Source organism: Pseudoliparis swirei, chromosome 20 (genome assembly GCF_029220125.1).
Source record: "Pseudoliparis swirei isolate HS2019 ecotype Mariana Trench chromosome 20, NWPU_hadal_v1, whole genome shotgun sequence".
NCBI classification, from domain to species: domain Eukaryota; kingdom Metazoa; phylum Chordata; class Actinopteri; order Perciformes; family Liparidae; genus Pseudoliparis; species Pseudoliparis swirei.
In genome coordinates this window covers 13,713,406-13,732,890 of record NC_079407.1, presented here as the reverse complement: position 1 = coordinate 13,732,890, position 19,485 = coordinate 13,713,406, and the positions used below count along the sequence as shown (strand labels likewise).

Sequence of the window (19,485 nt, the reverse complement as noted above, 5' to 3'; positions counted from 1 at the left end):
GAGCTGTTAAAATATAAAATGTATGGGGTATTTTAAGATATAGTAGGGCTGTCAATCGATTAGAAAAAATTAACTAATTAATCGCACATTTTGAAAATCATTAATCGCAATTAAAAGTTTTTTTTTCTTCTAAAGACTAAATCTTCTAAATGAACAAGTAATCACTTCAGACAGCGTGTATTTTAGACACTTGTTTAATTGTATTCTTTTTTAAAGACAAAACTTCACACAGAGCTGTGTTTTCAAAGAGGCTCCTACCTATAAAGTGCCAGTGAGGTATTTCATATCGTGGATGATAAATTGTTTCTTCAGTGAAACATCAGATTAGTAAAAAAAAAAGTGCATTAGAGACCCCATTGGTCCTGTCATCTTTAACACTGAACAGCAGAAGAACAAGTGGCCTTGATAAACTGACTGACATTCAAATATGTCATGTTAACCCTCTGGAGGCTGGGCTCATTTTCTCGATTTTCCAAAAAAATGTAAATTCACCTTTTAAAGGCTTTTGCATGTGACACATCCCAGTGTTTCCCCCACCATTCTATCAGGGTGAGGCCCCGCCCCCCTGTAATGTTCTCTATCGCGCCAGATTACAGCAGAAGTAATGTAAGGTTATTTCCTTAAAGACGTCTTTGTTCTTTTATTAAACTAAATGTCTGTTGTTGATCGTCTCTACAGCAGCATGTCATTCTGTCTCGACGTGTCGCTCACACTTCTCGGCTCTCCGTCTCGCGCGCCGCAGAGCTCCATGCCGGCGTGTCTGCGCGCGCATCGAGCGGAGCAACAACAAAAAAGTCACCTGCACCTTCCGCCCCGCGTCACCGACACGTCGCCCGATATGGAGGACTTAAAATGACTTAAGTATAAATAAATAAATGCATGAATAAATACAAGAATAAATAAATAAATGCTTAAATAGATGTATAAATAAATACAAGAATAAATAAATAAATGCTTAAATGAATGTATAAATAAATAAATAAATACAAGAATAAATGTATAAATACAGAAATAAATACAGAAATTAATAAATATAAGTTATAACTCAACAGGTCATCATTAAATAAATGTATTTCTACATTTCTGTATTTCTTCATAAATTAATATCTCTATTTATGTGTCCACACGTATTTCTTCATTTATTTATGTGTGACATTTATGTGTCCGTATATTCAAATGAGCTGGGCGGTCCGAACCTCATTGTTGAACAGGATTGGTCAAGTCGGAGAGCAAGACAGAAGCAATCGATCCCTAGCACTTGGCCCTGTAGACGAACAGTGTTTATTATGCATTATTGTCTGTACATTCTAAATCCTACTGTTGTTGAGTCACGGAATGTAATTTAAGGATGTTTTCAGCCGAGAAGTTAGTAGTTTAAGCATCAAATCTGTGGTCTGTTTATCGAGATTCAGCCTAATAAGGATATGCGACGGAGATTTGAGGCCCTGCTCGCGGGACCTCTGAGCTCCGGGCGGTCAGCGCGCTGTGTGGCCGCCGAGAGAAGCCTGATCTCGGCAGGACTTTTTGAAATGCTCCGCTTGCTCTGAAGTCTCCGTAGCGGCTAAACATGAGATATAATTAGGTTTTGGAGGATCTAAAGAGCACAAAGAGTTTATTATTTATTAAAAGATAACGTTACGTCAATTTGACTGAGGGTTAAGATTCATAACTTCATATTGTAGCGACCCTGGGTCAGGAAAGCTACGAGACGTATAGTTATTACCGTTTATTCGTAGCCTACGCCAAACAACAGTGAACACCGCAACACATTCTACTCCACTGTAAAGTATTTTACTGTAAATAATTGGAGTAAATTCATGAGCAAGAACAGTTGATGTGGTGACGTCACAAGACCAGAAAGACCGTCCTGCGTCCTCGAGAGTCTGAACTCCCAAGACCAGACTCCAAAGACCAGATTCCAAAGACCAGACTCCAAGAAAACACGAGTCTGTACTCTGTGCACTTGGAATTGATAAACGGCTGAAGTCAGAAAGCTGTCTCGGCTAACTTCTGCTAACGGTGAGCTGAGCGAGCCAACTTCAGCGTCATGTGCCAGGCAGAAGTAGTAGAGCATAACACACCAGGTGCATCACACTCCTGTGACCAATCATGCTTTAGACAGAGGTTCGGACCGCCCCAGCTCATTTGAATATACGGACACGTAAATGTCACACATAAATAAATGAAGAAATACGTGTGGACACATACATAGAGAAATAAATAAATGAAGAAATGTAGAAATATATTTATTTAAGCATTTATTTATTGATTTATACATTTATTTATTTATTCCTATATTTATTCATGCATTTATTTATTTATTTATACTTAAGTCATTTTGAGTCCTCCATAGCCCGATGTTTCTCTGTGAATATCGAGGAGCAGACGGGAGGAAGGAGGCGGACTGCCGTGGTTTGACACTCAGAGGAGTGCAAAAACTTCAACGCACACCGGAAGTAAACAAAGTTGCGTTAATTGCGTTAAAATATTTTAGTGCGTAAATCGCGGCCAAATTAATCGCATAGATTAACTCGTTAACGCGGACAGCCCTAATATAAAGATAATGTGTCCAAGGTGTCTTGTTTAGTCGCAGGATTAAGAGTCAGTTATTTTCGTGGCTCTGTATTTAGGCACAATTTATATAAGCATTCTCAGTAATGTTCATTTTGGATGTGTTTCTGGATTGACCGCAAACGTATTATTATTACCATTAACACTAATAACTTTCTCATTAGGTTTTTGGAATGCAGTAATGTGTCCGTGGCCAATCGGTCACTGAGGTCAGATGACATGTTTTTTTCTCAGGGCCGTGCAACTGTGAGTCTCACACATGAAGAGTTTAACCATTTCATTAGTGATGCAGAACACATCCTCGGCCTCTCACTTGGAGAGAGTGACGTCAGCGACTCCATACTGCTCTAGTCCAGTCTCGGAAAGAGCCTGCTTAGTTAAGCTGCATGACCAAACCAGTGGAATGAACTAAGGAAACTCAGGCTGAGATCTGTTCTCACATCCCTTTATCACCGCTCCCTAGACAATGAGCAGTTTTTTTGCACAGCGGAGCAGCAGCTGATCGAGTGTTTACAAACAAACTAACGCCATTCCATATGAATAGATCGCTAACATCTGTCTGAGGGTTGCGGTCATTTTCAGAGCTGATTAGGTATTCCAGATCTATTTAGGCCTTTTATCATTGCCTGTGTGTGTGTGTGCTTCACTGTGAATACAGCTGTACACACCTGAGCCTAAAGACTGCTCGGGAAACAAAAGAATTAAATTATGCACACACAATTTTCCTCTCTGTCTTTTTCGGCTGACGCTGTATTGGCCTTGTGGAAGATCTATCTGATGCTGATGACTTCTCTGTAGCTGCTTACCAAGTACTTTCACAGGAGAAGATGCATATGGACGTTCATACCGCCAAAGGGCTTGTTCAGCAATATCATCCTGCTATTTTTTAAGCAGGATCCCAATTTTTATATTGTTGTTTAAACATATTTTGCAGGCTACTGAGTAGCACAACAAAACTCGATTAAAGAAATACATCCCCACAAAGTAACACAACGCCTCTTCAAATTCAAATCTCAAATTTATTGAAAGTTTGTTTGAATATTGGACAGTTACTTTTTTGAAATCCACCACTCTTCTCGTCTCTTCTCATAAATTATATTCACAGCACAGCACTATTAAAACAAAAGTGTTACTTTAAAAGCGTATCTTTCCTGTTACTCACGTTATTTACTTCTACATCAGGAGCAAATTCCAGGAAATGAGTTTTCAAAATTATAATAAGTGTGTGAACTGCATACCAAATTAATCAGAGCACACAAGGTCAAATTGCCTCCCAAGTTGCCATATGACCGGTTTCTGAATAACAATGTAGAAATTGTGGGTATTCGATCTATAATCCTCACTCTGCCCCTACTCTGGCCTCTTCAAGTAGAGACAGCAAGTTCATTGCGTTTGGGGATATTTTCTGGTTATTTTGCCGCAGCACAGGAGAGACTCCCGGAGCCGTAGAGACCACCGGAGCCGTGGAACTGAAACTGACAACCGTCTCTCTGTAAAGGCGGGTTATGTAATCATTGTAATCGTTCACAATCTAATGGTCGTATCACACACCTCTTCTGGGACTTAACCCGCAGGTCCCGGGAGGGTTTAACGGCCTCTATGGTCTCCACAGTGGGGTTAAAATAAGCTTTTAAACCACTCCAGACTTAAAATAAAAACTGAATATTGATGAGTATTAACTTTGACTCTCGCTCTCTCTCTCTCTTTGGGTTGGAGCCAGTAACCAACATCATTATCACAATGACCCAGACAGTACAAAGCATATCCAGCCTCAGGTCAACAAAACCACCATGTTTATTTCTGTATTTAATGGAAGCCAAATATCCTATATATGTTTTTTTATGGTTCGAAAACAGTAAGGTTATAAAAATAAATACAGATTTTCCAATGAAAACCGCCCCTAAAATAAAAGCTTGTCATCACAAATCCTTCAGGACAAGTTATATGGAACACTTTAGTCAAACAGTATCCATGACACATATTCTTTGTATTTACAAAACTTTTTTCTAATCAATTATAGAATGAAGCCAATACATGTAAAGAGACAAGGAACGTAAACATAGATCAACCAACTGCTTTTTTCTCTACTGTGAGCACGTCCTAAAGTCCATGAAAATAATAAAAATGTTCATAAAGCACAAATCTAAGACTCACCATTCCATTGATCATCTACGAACTGAAAGGCGGTTGCTTATGGAAACAAACCACAACTGATATGTTCCCAGATAAAGCTTTTATGTTTTACATCGACCTCTGTATTTAAATGTGAAATACCATGCAGAGAAGTAGTTACACGTTTTCCAATTGTGCCGAATATTTTCTGACATTGTTTACTGTATTTTGCATTTGGTTGATATAAAAGAAAAAAAGCCTTGTTTTGCATATAACCTGATCGATTGGGCATGCAGATTATACCCCACTGACAGACAGAACAAAACAATTCTATTTCCAGAAAATGTGGAGTTATAATGAATTGGCAATTATTTGGATTAACCCAGGATCAATCTACTGAAATTATTATTGCCTATTATTTAGTAAATTAGACGGCTCATAAACAAACTGCTCGGATACCATGAATAAATTAGTTGGCATCTTGAGAGAAGCCTGCTGAAGACACACACACACACACACACACACACAGACCAGCCCTGCTTTCACGCCCCCACTCTGCTATCCAGCTGTGCATTAGCGTTCTCCAATTAAACTCAGCCTTCCCAGAGCAGAACGAAAAGCCTAAACCCTCTGGTGAGAAAAGTGCTGACAACTCTCATCTACAAAGTCCTGCTGGGAATACTCTGTCCCTGTGACCATTTGCCCCAGCGTCAAAGAAGTTGTGTGTGTGTGTGGTAGGGCGGAGTGTGTGTTTGAGAGGGGCAGAGAGGGAGTTAGTATGCATACCCTGCATCCCTTTTGTTGATTGATGCTTCTCCTGCATTGTGACCTCAGACACACAGTAACCTGGGAATTACTGTATTGCCGCACATTGTTGATGCCAGAGAGAACGTGTGTGAAAGAATCTGTGGCATCTGCTGTGCATATTTGGCGTTACATGACTGCTGAGCATTGTTTGTGGAGGGCAAAGTCCACGGGCTAAATGAAAATGTCTTTGAATATTAATTCCTGAAGGAGCGGCTCCCCCGTCCACATTCACAAGATCCGGCGCCTGACAAATGGGACAAATGGAGGAAATTAAGAATCCGCTGTCTCCCACCCCCACACTCTCTTCCCTGACTATTGACTCTCACAGCTTCATCAGTGTACATTAGCGTCAGTGCAAGTCTACATTTAGACTAACAGTGCCAGAGGAGGCAGCCCATCAGCAAATACAGGCATGTCTGACATTAGGCAAAACTCATGACTCGTTGTCAGAAGCAATCCTTCTCAGCAGAGCCACCAGGGCGAGGCTGTACCGGCCAGTTGTTACAGCCTCAAGACTCACCTCAACTCAAATCAAATAATGCTAGAGGGTAGTATATGAACTCAGTCAGTCTAAATGTGTCTGCGTGGTTGGTCCAATTCATGGAAAGGTTTCCTAAACTAAGATTCCAGAGAATCAAATTGGATATTAGGGAGAAAAATTAAACCACAGAGTGAGATTAATCAAAATCATTGAGTCCATAAGAAATAATTAAAATGATCTTCTTAACCGCGGACACATCAGTGTTAGATCGCTTGTCTCATTTGAACCGTTGGCGTCCTTTGTTAAAGTGCACCACACGGGGCTGTGTGTACTTAACAAGATGTCTAATTTGTCGTGTTTGCAAAACTCACATGGTCACCTCTGACTGCCTCAATTTCTCACAGTGCAGGCTAAATCCAGCCAAAACATTTGAGCGGTGCCCATTCAGATCTAAATTTGATTAATTGTTGAAAGAGTAGAGATGTGGATTCAGTTGAGAAAAGGAATCTGTGGAATCTAATTATACGCCAGGAGGGACACACACAGGTAGCTGCAGCGGAGACTGACTTAACCACTCAATTATATTTTGGTACCAGCGGTCACCAGAGAATATTTAATTGAAGTTCTTCATCTTTCACATATTTTAAGGAATCTGTGTAGACTTGTGGGCTTTAACCTCCCAATCGCTGGTCTTTGAAGGTTCAGCATTACTACTAACACAAATAAATCTGCTGATCGGTTACAAATGCATATGCGAAGCCGGACATTGATTAGATTACGGCGGTATTTGCAACTCCATCCTTGAAAAGCTGATCCATGCAAATATGGAAACAAACAAACTGATCTTCACAACACAAACACATTCAGGACTAATTCCCCTGAAGGAAGCCTCATGGCCAGTTGCCATGACGAGTCGCTACCAGGAAGATTGACTTTCTCCAGCAGCAGGTTTCAATACATAAACCTGAGGTTGGTCACAGAGTCCACATCAGCAAAGCTGATATTGCTTTGTGCTGTAAGTGTGTCCGTGGTATTGGATGCTTTATGTGAGTGAGATTCTGGGCTGGGTCTACTTTAGTAGTTGGAATGATGTACTTCTCCATAAAACATCATACAAATACAAATGTTTTAAATGATCGGGTTTGATCCGATATCTTCAGACTTTTGATGAAAGAAATATTCTTGCCTTATTGACACATTAGCAATCGTGTGCTCATCTTCCAAAACAACACCAAAATAGAACTTTTGTCCTGGACCATGTGAAACTAAAAGTGGAATGATTACTGAAAATGCCACCGTGTCACTACGTTAATCACCTGTAACAACATTAATCATTATCGTTCCGGCATCAGCTTCTGCATGTAACATATCACGAGTAGGGATGAGATGACGTTGGTCCTGGTAAAAAGAAACCATTGTTGACTCGTGGTACAAGGCGGGACATGAACTGTGTTGAGGCCATATGCTCTGTCAAAAAGTGACATTTCTAAGTGAATCCCTACTTTGTTATTGACTGGCTTAACACGTGATATACCACCTTTATTATGGCAACTAGTTTGCTTCGAAGACACAACTTGTAACACACAGCTGCCAATTGTGGTGGCTGGCTTGCCAAAAGGCCACGAGCAAGATGTTACAATATTGTGTATAAAATACCAGTAAGCTGCAAGCTAACTAGCTAGTAAGCAACTTTTTTGAGTCTCAGTGAAAGACTCTTTCTTCCGATCCGGTATGGTCAAACTTTTTTCCCTAGGGTAAAACAAACACCTATTTTATTTCTATTGCTAAGATGCTTAATGGTGCTAGCATTCCAAGAGGACGAAGAAATGCATTCTGTCTGTGTGCAACTGCCTTTGCCGGCTCTGATCAGATTATGAAAAGCAATTCATATTAAATACCGATTCTACATATATAAAGAGCAATAGGTATGATATGTTTTTTTGATTTAAAGTAAAATATAATAAGATTTAGATGTTCCCCCTTCAGTTGCAGCTGTGAATGCGCCCATATCACAGTATCATCCAGTGCTATCATGGAAAGAGGTAACTATTTTACTTCTACCGTTACCTTTGAACAATACAGGATTTATGTTCCAATTAGATTTGAACATATTTGTTATCTTGATTGAAAATAATAATAATAATAATAATAATAATTAGGGCTGTGAAATTATTACAATTTGTAATCAGATTAATCACAGGTTTCTGTGGATTAATCATGATTAATCACATATATACATTCAGGGTTTTTTCCTGGGTCAAAATGGGTCTTCGGTGCTCCAAAAAAATGTTTGCCGCGCTGCGCGCGCACCGTCTGTTAGTTGAGTGAGTGATCAGCAGCTGGCCGCTCGGTCCATTAGCGCACCTCACAGTTGCGTATTGATCAGACAAGAAGACACGCTTATCAACTCCAGTGTTTCCCCTATTATAACAGGGGGGAATCTCCACCCGTCACCCTGTAATTTTCGTCTACCCCGCCCCCCCCCCCCCCTCAACAATTCTCGGCTCGCGCGACAGAGCGATGCGCGCGCCGGCATCGAAGCTCTGCGGCGACCGCGATCGACATATTGAGCACCCCTGCATTAAAACATTAAAGAACCGAGAGTTTTTTTCAGCGTGAGAAGTACGATGTGTGGCGGGAGTGCGTGAGTTAAGACCGAAATGCGTGAGCCTCACGCTCAATGCGTGACACTTGAGAGCCCTGCATTGCTCACCAGTGCGCGCGCCAGCATCGGAGCTCTGCTGCGCGAGCCGAGAGAAGAGTTGTTGACAGGGGGAGAGGGGGGGGGGGGTGCAAGTGACTTTTTTTCGTCCGGATGTGCGCGCACACGCCGGCATCCGAGCTCTGCGGCGCGCGAGACGGAGATCGGAGTCGTGTTAACGCGACACGTAGAGACAGAATGACACGCTGCTGGAGAGACGACCAACAACAGACGGATTGGAAGCTCATTCTGCGCATGCGCTAAATGCGTTTAAAAAAAAAAACTAGTTAAACCTGTAATTGAATTAACTGAGTTAACGCGTTATTTTTCACAGCACTAATAATAATATAAGTGGAATGTAATGCTCACTATGACTGGTGACATGTTTATTTCTGTATTTCTCTCCCTGAAGATGATGAAGGCATACACGCTGTTTGCTGATAAGTTGGTAGAAGCTGTGGTATTTTTCTGATTACTTTTACTACTTATTGATCTTATTCATTACGTCGAGTTGGCATAAAGTGGTGTTTGCTTTTCTCTCTGTTCTCAATAATCAAATCACTTCTAAGGCTGTTGCGCTATGCCATGACAGTAACATTTCTTAGACAATCAGGATGCGTAGGGTTTGAATTGGTTGCCATAAAGTCGACTCATTTAAATCTAGTGGTTTTCCAACACTTTGTCAGACTTGTTTCTTATTGTTTACATCTGTGAAATGACATATCTACAATATTTAACAGCTCAACAGTAGTACACAGGCATTTCTCAGGAGAAAATCCAGCGACACCAAAAATACATAGCAACAATGTTTTATTTAATCATGCTTACAGAAATGTACAAGGCCACGTGGTAAGTGTTAGTGTGGTTAAGATTAGAAACAATCATGATTTGTGTTAAAATAATAACATAACATAATAACGTAAGAAGGTAAATTGCATGAATAAATAAAAGCCTAGCTTAGTGCAGGGGTTGGTTCTCAAACTTTTTCTGTTGCGCCCCACTTTGGAGGAAGAGAGATGTTTGTGCCCCACTGCCGCAAAAGATTTTAACAAAATGGTCAATGCTGAATTTGTATTGAAATAACTTTTTGTGACTCCTAATATTATGCAATCACTTTCAATTAAACCAAATTGCTCCATCAGACAAAAAACTAAATTTTCAATCACTTTATTAGAATAAAAATACAGTTCTATATGTGCAAAAAATAGCTTATTTTGTCTGCAATTGACCTGTTTTGCACTGAATGTATTTTCAAGATAATAAAAATAAAGTGCAACCTGTGAAAAACTAAACAAAAGAAGTTCAAATATTTGGCAATAAAGAGTTTTACACTGCATATCTTTTCAAAACAATAATGTGCAACCTTTGCAAAACAAACAAAAAACGAGTGCAGATATGTGTGAGTCATCACGTTATATCATTATTATATGCTGCAATGAGCTTTCCACTACACCTCTTTTTAAAACGGGGTTTCAGGCTTGATATGACCAGCCACAATAGTGCTCAATGTTGAGCTCTTGTTTTGAAGGGCAACAGCAGGAAAGCCAAACTCACGGAGATTCTCGGCCGTCACGCATGCGCAGCGTAACCTGTTAACGCTGTAATGTAAACATTTACACTAAAGTACAGGCATTTCGCTCTTTATTTATTCATGAGTTAGTTTTATGTGTGTGTACTTTGGAATATGTGAAGTTCTCAATAAAGGTCTTGAAATATAAAAATCATCATCTCTCCTTGCACCCCACCTGTAATGCCTTGGCGCCCCACTATAGGGTCACGCCGCACAGTTTAACCCTTGTGTTGCCTTCGGGTCAATTTGACCCGATTCAATGTTTCACCCTCCTGTCGCCTTCGGGTCAATATGACCCAATTCAATGTTTAACCCTCCTGTTACCTTTATATTTACGAACATATTTTACCCTTGAGGTCAATATGACCCCAGCTATTAAAATCTCCAGAAAATTATTAGAATTAATATTGTTTTCCAAGTTTAAGTGTGAGGTACTTTATGTTTGTTTGTTGACTCCCGAAAGAACACCGACATTAAACATTGAATCGGGTCAAATTGACCCGAAGGCGACAGGAGGGTTAAATATTGAATCGGGTCAAAATGACCCGAAGGCAACACAAGGGTTAAGAACCACTGGCTTAGTGGAACTTCTAATGTTATGTAACAAGTGTAAAGTCAACATTTGCTTTTGGTTGCACCCAGGACATACATAGGGCTGCCTGTGTGAAAGTCTTGTGTTTGTCCGTAACCGTAACAATGTAACTCGCATGAATAAAAAACAGCTGCTCCTAGCGGACTTTCTTATGTAACTTTACGCATCAAGCAAAACAACTTCACAGAACATGCATAAAGTCAACGTTTACTTTTGGTTTCACACAAGACACACACAGCGGCCTCCTGGATGAAAGTCCTTGTGAGATGATTACAAGTGGTTGTCCATCCCTCTCCATCCCCGACCCTGAGTAAACATGCTTGCTTGTTATATTCATGAATATACCATGTTACCGTAATAACAAATAACTCTCAATAACGGTTGTAACTTGCTCTGATCGTATGCAAAAACAAACACATTCAGTGCAATCCATGGTTTTCAGAAACGTCCAAAGCCAATATTCTGTCTCCGCAGTAGAATAATGTTGAGAAACATCTTACACCTGCACATCCGTCTTGGGGCCCTGATGGCTAAATCAGGGACTTCCTGCCATAAAGCATCTTGTCAAAAGGAAACATGATACACTTGTGTTTATTCAACAGGTTTCTTTTCTTCTAATGAATACCTTTGTGTGGTAAAAGCTTCCTGTTTGAAAAGGTATTCAGCGATGGAAAGTGGAGGCCTGGCTCGCAGCCTCATGAGTAACTCAGCATAATGTGGCTCTTGACAAGAATATACACGAGAGCACAAAGCTCCACTTTAAACCTCTCATTAAACAACACCACCACCAAGCTTAACACACATTCAGGGGATCTGGCTGCCTAACGGTGTCAGGATTTATTTTTTCCTGTTCTAACATTCTATAAATATGATATTATTTTGAAGAAAAGATTCCTCAGCTCATACTCTCACTGTAAATATGTGTGGGTTATTGTGGCCTTCAGTGATTCTCAAAAAAAAGGTTTGAATGTCCACAGTGCACAGCTGTGCGCTGTTCTTTTTATCATTTCAATGACAGAGTTGAAAGATGTTTTCTTGTGAGTGACCCTGAGGCATCAAACTGCAGCACTTTGTGTACTCATGCCACAAAAAAAACCCAACAACAACTAAAATGCAGCCCCAACAAGACCCATCTATCAACGTGCTGCAGTGCATGAGAAGTATGTTGAAACACAATTCACGCGGCCTTGATTTTTCTTTTCTTTATGTCAGAATTACAGTTGACTGAAGACCAGGGCAACCAGAGGACCTCTCTCTAAAGCCAGCATTGTATCTGGAGGCCCGGGCGCTGTTACACATTGTGGCTGGTGGACTAATGTGCATTACCGCAGTGTTTGGATGAAACATAAGCAAATAAGATCTAAATAAAGATTTGTTTTGGCTATGTTTGGTTGAAAAATGATTCTCCCATCCCTCTCTCTATTCCTTCAAACCTATCTATTTATTTGTTCCAGATATGCTCAAGTTCCCACCAAATGACATACGATATAAGATTGGGAGTTTTTCCTCATGCGATGTGAGGTCCTGGGACAGGGATGTCGTATGTGTACAGATTGTAAAGCCCTCTGAGGCAAATTTGTAATTTGTTACATTGGGCTGTAGAAAATAAACTGAATTGAATTGAAAAATTGTAATTGAATTAAAAACGATACCGTCCAGTGCAGCAATAAGCACAACGTTTTGGGATGGAAAGAAATATAGTTTGGGTATATTTATCGTTGTAAGATGGAGTTTCATCACATGGGAGTGATGTTGTTTTACAAAACATGAAGCACACTTTCTTTTTGCTGGTTAAATGCTGAATCTGATTAAATGCTTCTGTGTTATATCTTGTTGTGCAGGAAAAAAGGGGAAGAGGTATTGGTTTTCTACCTTTATATTGGACGACGTATTTCAACTCTACTGCCGGAGTTGTCATAGTGGAAGTGCTTGTCTGTGTAGTGTTAATAATGAGTTGTGCAAATAAAATGCAGATTTCCCTCATTAAGAACTTTTTTTCTCAACGGGATCCACATTGAATTCTTTTTTGACAGCAATTTTTTTTCAAGACTGTTAAAATAACTTAAGACAGGCCAGGAAGCGATGGACCCTGAAATACCTGCAGTTTTGACTTATCACCGTCCCTCGTCGTCTGTCATGATTGACACAAGTCAAACCAATCCTTAGACTTGCATACTTACGCCTTTTGTTTCCAAATACTTCCCAAGCTTTAAACTGGCTTAAAGCCAAACAATTATACGAAGGGGCTTCACCTTGATCAACCAGAAGGTCAAAAACCAAAGTAAACAGCTGTCAAACATCAGCATGATGGACCAAGTTGAGTATCATGACAGCAGCTCCGTAGTGGCTGCAGAATTGGATTTGGTAATATTCTCAACAAAACCATGTCAAATATAATCAACTTTAAGACCAGGGAACATCAATAATTATGTATCTATTTTTTGTGTGCCAGTTGTATTCTCTTAAGCCACTGCACAAGGAAAATACATTTAAATAACATGCCAAAATGAATCAGGAATATTGCTTCAATTACAAGGCTTTTATACAAAGCAATAATTATTTTTTCCTTTGAAGGGTAAAAAGTTAATGAATATGAATCCATTGAAAGTAAATACATGTATATGACATAAATGTATGGAGATGCATGAAAGGAACAAAATAAGAACTCCATCCTCTCTGGTACATTACCTTAATTTAAAAAGCAATATCATCTTTATATCCAAGAGCCACTTGATCTCGATGCAACTGCATTTATTATTCTGCTTTTACTCCAACTGTGACTGTATATTTCAGAAAAATATCCTAAAATACCCCATTTCTAATACAATTTATGAAATATACGCTCAGTGTTTTGGCCATATAAATCAATTACTATGCTGCCATGTTACAAATAACATATATCTCACGAAGACATTGAAATAGTTATAAACACAATGAAGATCAATTCCAGGCCCCACAGTGGTTAATTTCACCATGTATGGTTTGATTGCTCCGTTGCCCCGTTTAAAAGTGGACGCTGTGTATTTTGAGTGATGATCGGTTTTACGTATCATGTGCTTCAGAAAATTCAGAATTCATAGTCCAGGGTAATAACAAACATGTTATTGTAGACTGATGAGAACACCATCCCACATATTGTATACCCAACTTGTCTGAAGGATATAATTGTCTAGCTTTATTATTAAAATACTCTGTACTAGGACATAGTTTTTTTTTTTTATTCTGAAAGATGAAGTCACCAGGTTTTCCAAACAGTAGCCTCTGGATGCAGAGACCATCTTCCATCGTAACGTTTTGTAACCATGCCACAGGGTGAAGCCGGAACTGGTGGTCTACTTTTAGTTTCCCTTCTGTTAAAATGCTAGTGTTTCAATTGTTGGTGTATAGGTTTAGGGATACGGGTTGATTCAAGTTCCGGTATACAGGGGAACACAAATCGACAGGGAAACGACACAACACTGGATCCGTTGCTCAAGAGTTTTAAACTTTATTGTCTGGCTCTCTAAGAGGTTACTTTAGTCCACAACACTTGTTTCTAAGACTTGCGATTACTTAAGCATGGCTGACATGCTTTAATCAATATAAAGATCATGGTGCTTTATTCAGTGAATAAAATAATAACACAAGGGACAGACAGCTCTGGAAAAGAGCTGCAGGTCAGGCTGAAAATACCTTCAGGGCACTGGTGGGCCGCGAAGGTACTGCAGGTGGGCCGCGAGAGGTCATTTACAATAAATAAATAAATACATTTTCTATTTTGAAAAGTTTGAAATTAATATAAAAATATTGATGATTAAATTACGTGTTATTCTTTTATCTGACCTATTTTTGATCCGTGACGTGTCTTGTATCTCGTCAATAGCGGGAAATCTTAGTTTATGTTTTGATCAGAGTTGTGATCAGTGCCGCCGCTCCCATAACGCGCACTACGCGCTGCGCGTAGGGCACCGAGTCCTGAGGGGGCACCACAAAATAGGCAACTAAAAAAATCCTCATAGTTATAATAATTATAATGCCGATATTATTTCAGTCTAGAAAGATTAAGCGCCTTTTAGGCATGTATATCACAAAACAGGCAGAACAAGAGATATATTTAATCGCTCAGCACCAGTGGCGTCCCTAGGCTAAAACGTCCGGGGCTAAAGCCCCGGATGTTTTTTAATTAGCCCCGAACGTTAAGAAAAAGAAAAAAAAAGAAGAAAAAAAAGATTTGGCACACAAGTGGTTAACACCTCCAGGTCGCACGTGATGTCATTCATCCAAAACAGCGGAGTCAGGCTGGCAGCAGGCGCAGGCAGCGCCGCCGCGCCCACAATGCGCACTACGCGCTGTGCGTAGAGGTATACTTAATCGCTCAGCAGTCAAAGCCCTCAGCTCTGTAGCACTTTGACAGCCCCTATGCCCCCACACTCCTCCATCCCCCCCTTCACAATCACCAACCTCTCTCCACATCACACTTACACCTTAATATTTACATATAGACACTTGCACCCCACTTTGCTGTGTATACTTACTGTTTATATATTTATTATACAGATCCATTGTAGATTATATCTGCATTGCACTTTTCTTTGTACATTGTCACGTCACAGGCTGTCCCTAGTGCCAGCTAGGGTGGGGCAGTGCAAGGGTGGAGTAAAAACAGGCAAAATTGCAAGGTTTAAAATTAACGGGAGGGTTTATTCATTCAAACAAATGGAAAAAGTCAATTTCTCAACAAAAAGCGTCCGGGGAAGGGGGGGGAAATGTTCTGTAAACAAAAAAAATTATCTTTAGCAAAGTCCGCTTAACAAAGTCCTCCAACTGGTAGTCCGCTTGGGCTTGTCCTCGTCCTGGAGGCCCTTCCACTCTTGGCTTGTCCAGCTCCTTCCCCCCTTGTGCTCTCCCCTCTGTCTCTTCTTAAGCCTCCCAGCCCTGCCTCAATTAGATGTCCCAAGCACCTGCAGCTGGGTGCGTGGTGAGGCAGTCTGGGAGCTGTAGTTTCCGCCCGAGGGGTCATTTTGTCTTGTGGCCGCTGTAATTGAGTGGGAATATATCGTCCCTCCACTACCTGTCCCCTTGTGATGCCACAACATATACTGCTCTCTTTGCATCTCTGGTCAAATGCTAACCGACATTTCGTTGCCTCATTACCTGTAATCTGTGCAATGACAACAAAGTTGAATCTGAATCTGATAATTATGTACATTTGCTGGTGATTTTGTGTCCACCCTAATTTATTATATGCTGTATTTAATCTGAATGGCAAATATTTACACCAGAGCAGATTTGCCCATTAGATGGCGACAGCTGTTTGTGAACAAATTCATCGTCACGGAGCTTAAAAAGATTTTGCATATCTCATTATCCATCGCCCGTTCATCCATCTTTTATGTGTGTGGGGTTGTGCTGCAGTTCGTGTGGTAGCAGTCTCCTCCTGTCATCTATTGTCAGGCCAGAATGAATCAGCCTCTCCTCCCTTTTTTGTTCATTTTGACACCCGACAAAACTCATCGCCTCTCAGGGAATTGGAGTAGAGGTTCTTGTTTTGTTCTGGCACTTCTTTCAGGAATGGCCATCAATCAGGTGATCTATTGTGTTAGTGAAGGACCTTTCTCTATTGAATTCATCAGTTGCTGCAAAAAGTAGATGCTTCAAAGGTATTGAAAGTTTGCAGGATACATTATAATCTGACGTGAAAGAGCCACCGTGAAGGACGAGGCAGTGCTTCATAATGATGTCACTGCCAGTTTATACATCTGGACGAAGTGACCCCATTGGACGGTGGCTCGGCTTTGACAGAATTTGTATTACATTGATATTCTCTCATGATTATCCTCAGAAGACCATGTTATAGTACAGCATTTCCCAGCAGAAAAAAGGAGCCGCTGAGATTACTTGTCATTTTCCAGTTACTGAAAATAAGATTATGATGAAGACCCACAAACTGGAACTTTTTTTTAGAATTGTCTATTCTAAAAAAAACCTGCACAAGAATCTTTTGGATAGAAGCTGTTAATTATTAATTATTAATCAGCCCGTCATTGAGATTTTTGAAGGCGTTTGTTTCATGAGAGATTGTTGAAAATGAGCAATCTTTTCCATGCAGCGACCAAATGTTGAAACATTTGGTAGCAACTGAGTAGGCCCGAAAAAGAGAGAGAAAACCTAGAGTTGGTTTAGATTTGAACATTTTGCCTGATGCTCCAGCTGATCGATGAGCTTTTGTGAACACATTTACTTCTCTTTTCAAAGAGTGCAGAGTAACTGGAGATGTACTGTGTGAGTCTTAATTTGCTGGCATTGTCAGTCGATGTCTGTGTTCTTGAGGCTGCAACTGCCCAGACAAAGGATAAACAAAGTGTGGGCTCTGTTTAGAGAGCCACGGATGGAAGGGAACCAGAAACAAATCAAGTATCCTGGTTAATTCGGACTGTGTGCAGCATTTTTGTGGATGAGGGCTTTGGGAACAATACATGTTTGTTTCATTTTAAGTGAGAAATATGAGAATATTCTGACTCAGCTGACATGAGTAGGGTTTAGTGATTCCCAAAACCATACTCGTGTCAAAGCTGGCTTGTCAGCATTTGCAGCAGTATTTCAGGACCAAGCAGAACTAACACTACCTTCTTAGACTATCATTCAGAAATGTTTATATAAAACTTGCCCACAGCAACAGCAACCACTTTTAGAAAAAAATTAAGGATCCAAACATAGATAATTACTTTGAACTCAACCGTCTACCTTTTCATATGTCATAGCAGCTGTTTTAGAATGAAACTCTTTGTACAATATAGCTTTAAGAGTTGTTCATTGTCAATTTCACAGATTTGATGGGAGTGCGACCATGTCTTCATTTGCGCTGCACTGTAATTATCCCTGACCCTCGTAATGACGGCAGCCTGTGACTCCGGTGACGGGTGCTTGTTAGGCTGATATTCAAATTTAGTTCAGGTTTAGTGTTTCTCAAAAACTGGAGTGTAGCTTTTTCAATTGTCGCTGTGTGAAAGTACAAAAATATAAAAAATATATAAATATGGGGTTCTGCCCTCTACGAGCATGTCATTACCCACTGTGACCTAATACGAGCATGTCATTACCCACTGTGTGGGTAATGACATGCTCGTATTAGGTCTCCAATGACTCATGAAACCCAGCAATGGTTATTCTTTTCCCTGTAGAAAGCTTGATTGTAATAGTTATACCATGGGTCACACAGTCAACTGCATCTACATAATAATGATAGAAGAGAATGGTGCTTGTACCTGCAGCGTGATAGCTGCAACCTGATATTGTGTAGCACATAGAAAAGGCTGCAAGCGCTTTGATGTGACTTTACAATCAAATAGCATTCCTTGACAAATTAATTGGTACATATTTAAGTGAATAGTCACCTACTGTATTTCCTCAGAACCAAACAATGGGAAACGTTGAAACACAGTTAAACTTCTCAGGTTTCTCTTGTCGGTCTAAATATGATATATCATTCTTGCAATCTGTAAAATGCTGCTGCTGCAAAAAAAAGACTTTTACATATAAAACAAAATGTCCAAAATTCAATTATGGGGTTTTGCCATGCTTAACATAGATTTACTCTTATTCGCTTCGTGCCGAAGAGTTAGTTAGTTAGTTAGTTAGTTACAAAGTCCATAAAGGGTGATAGTTGATGGTGTTGGATGGGTCATAAAAACACAGGCTGTTTGGATGACATACTTTTGTTAAATAACTTGCATAGATATATTGACCCAAAACACTTCTTAAGTTTCTTGCAGTCATTTTGATGCCTAAACTTAAAGTTGTTTGGTTTTATTGCACAACGTTAAGTTTCACGTTCACATCTCGGTTTGTGTAGTTTGGCCTGTCTGAAGCGATGGTAGAGATAACCAACAATAACGGCCATTCAAACAGCTGATAACATCTGTAATGGGTGGCAACAGCTAGTAGCTGGTTAGCTTAGCACAAAGAATAGAAATAGTAAGAAACAGTGAGGATATGATAAGTTCCATCAATAATGTGTGTCTCCGTAATAAATTAGAGTGATATTAAGGCTTCAAAATAAATGTGCTTTGAAGCCTAATTGACACTAGCCAACAATTCCGATTTTCTATTTGCTTCAGCGATTGCTGCAGATGTCAATGAAGGATAACGTGGAACCTTCATAACATCTTTCGCAACACTACTTCCATGCTTCTCTATAGTCGGGGTGAAATACTTGATGGACTAAAAAGAAGACGATTCGTAGCCACCATTATAATGGCCTGTACTCTCTTAATCCGGAGTGGGATTAAGGGAAATGTTCTCCTTTGACTTGTGAGATAAAGAGTTTGTCACTCCCAAAGGCCCCGAGAGACTCTGGAGAGATGATTAGGTTCATGTGCCATTCAATTATCTGTTCCCTGAAAGCATTATCTTTGAGGATGCAATTATACAGGATGGATGTGAATGAGACAAATGGACACTGTGATGTGGGGCTGGCCACTGATGGAGATTTAAATTTGGCTGTCTTAATAGATCACACATGTATTGGCAGTGTTTATATTTTCATTCACTAGACAAGAGTCATATTCTTCATGGAAGAAAAATAGGAGGGAAAAGGGGACAGCATTCAAAGAGAATGACGTTTCCCTTTTCCATCTGTTCAATTAATTTGCCATGAAAAGTGCTCCCAATGC

The 19,485-nt window shown here is 40.0% G+C and overlaps 1 protein-coding gene across 4 annotated transcripts in view; it reads left to right on the top strand.

Moving 5' to 3' along the window:
* Nucleotides 1-19,485, top strand: part of nectin1b (nectin cell adhesion molecule 1b) — a 145,595-nt gene that overhangs the window by 73,433 nt on the left and 52,677 nt on the right. The gene's annotated exons all lie outside the window — the stretch shown is intronic.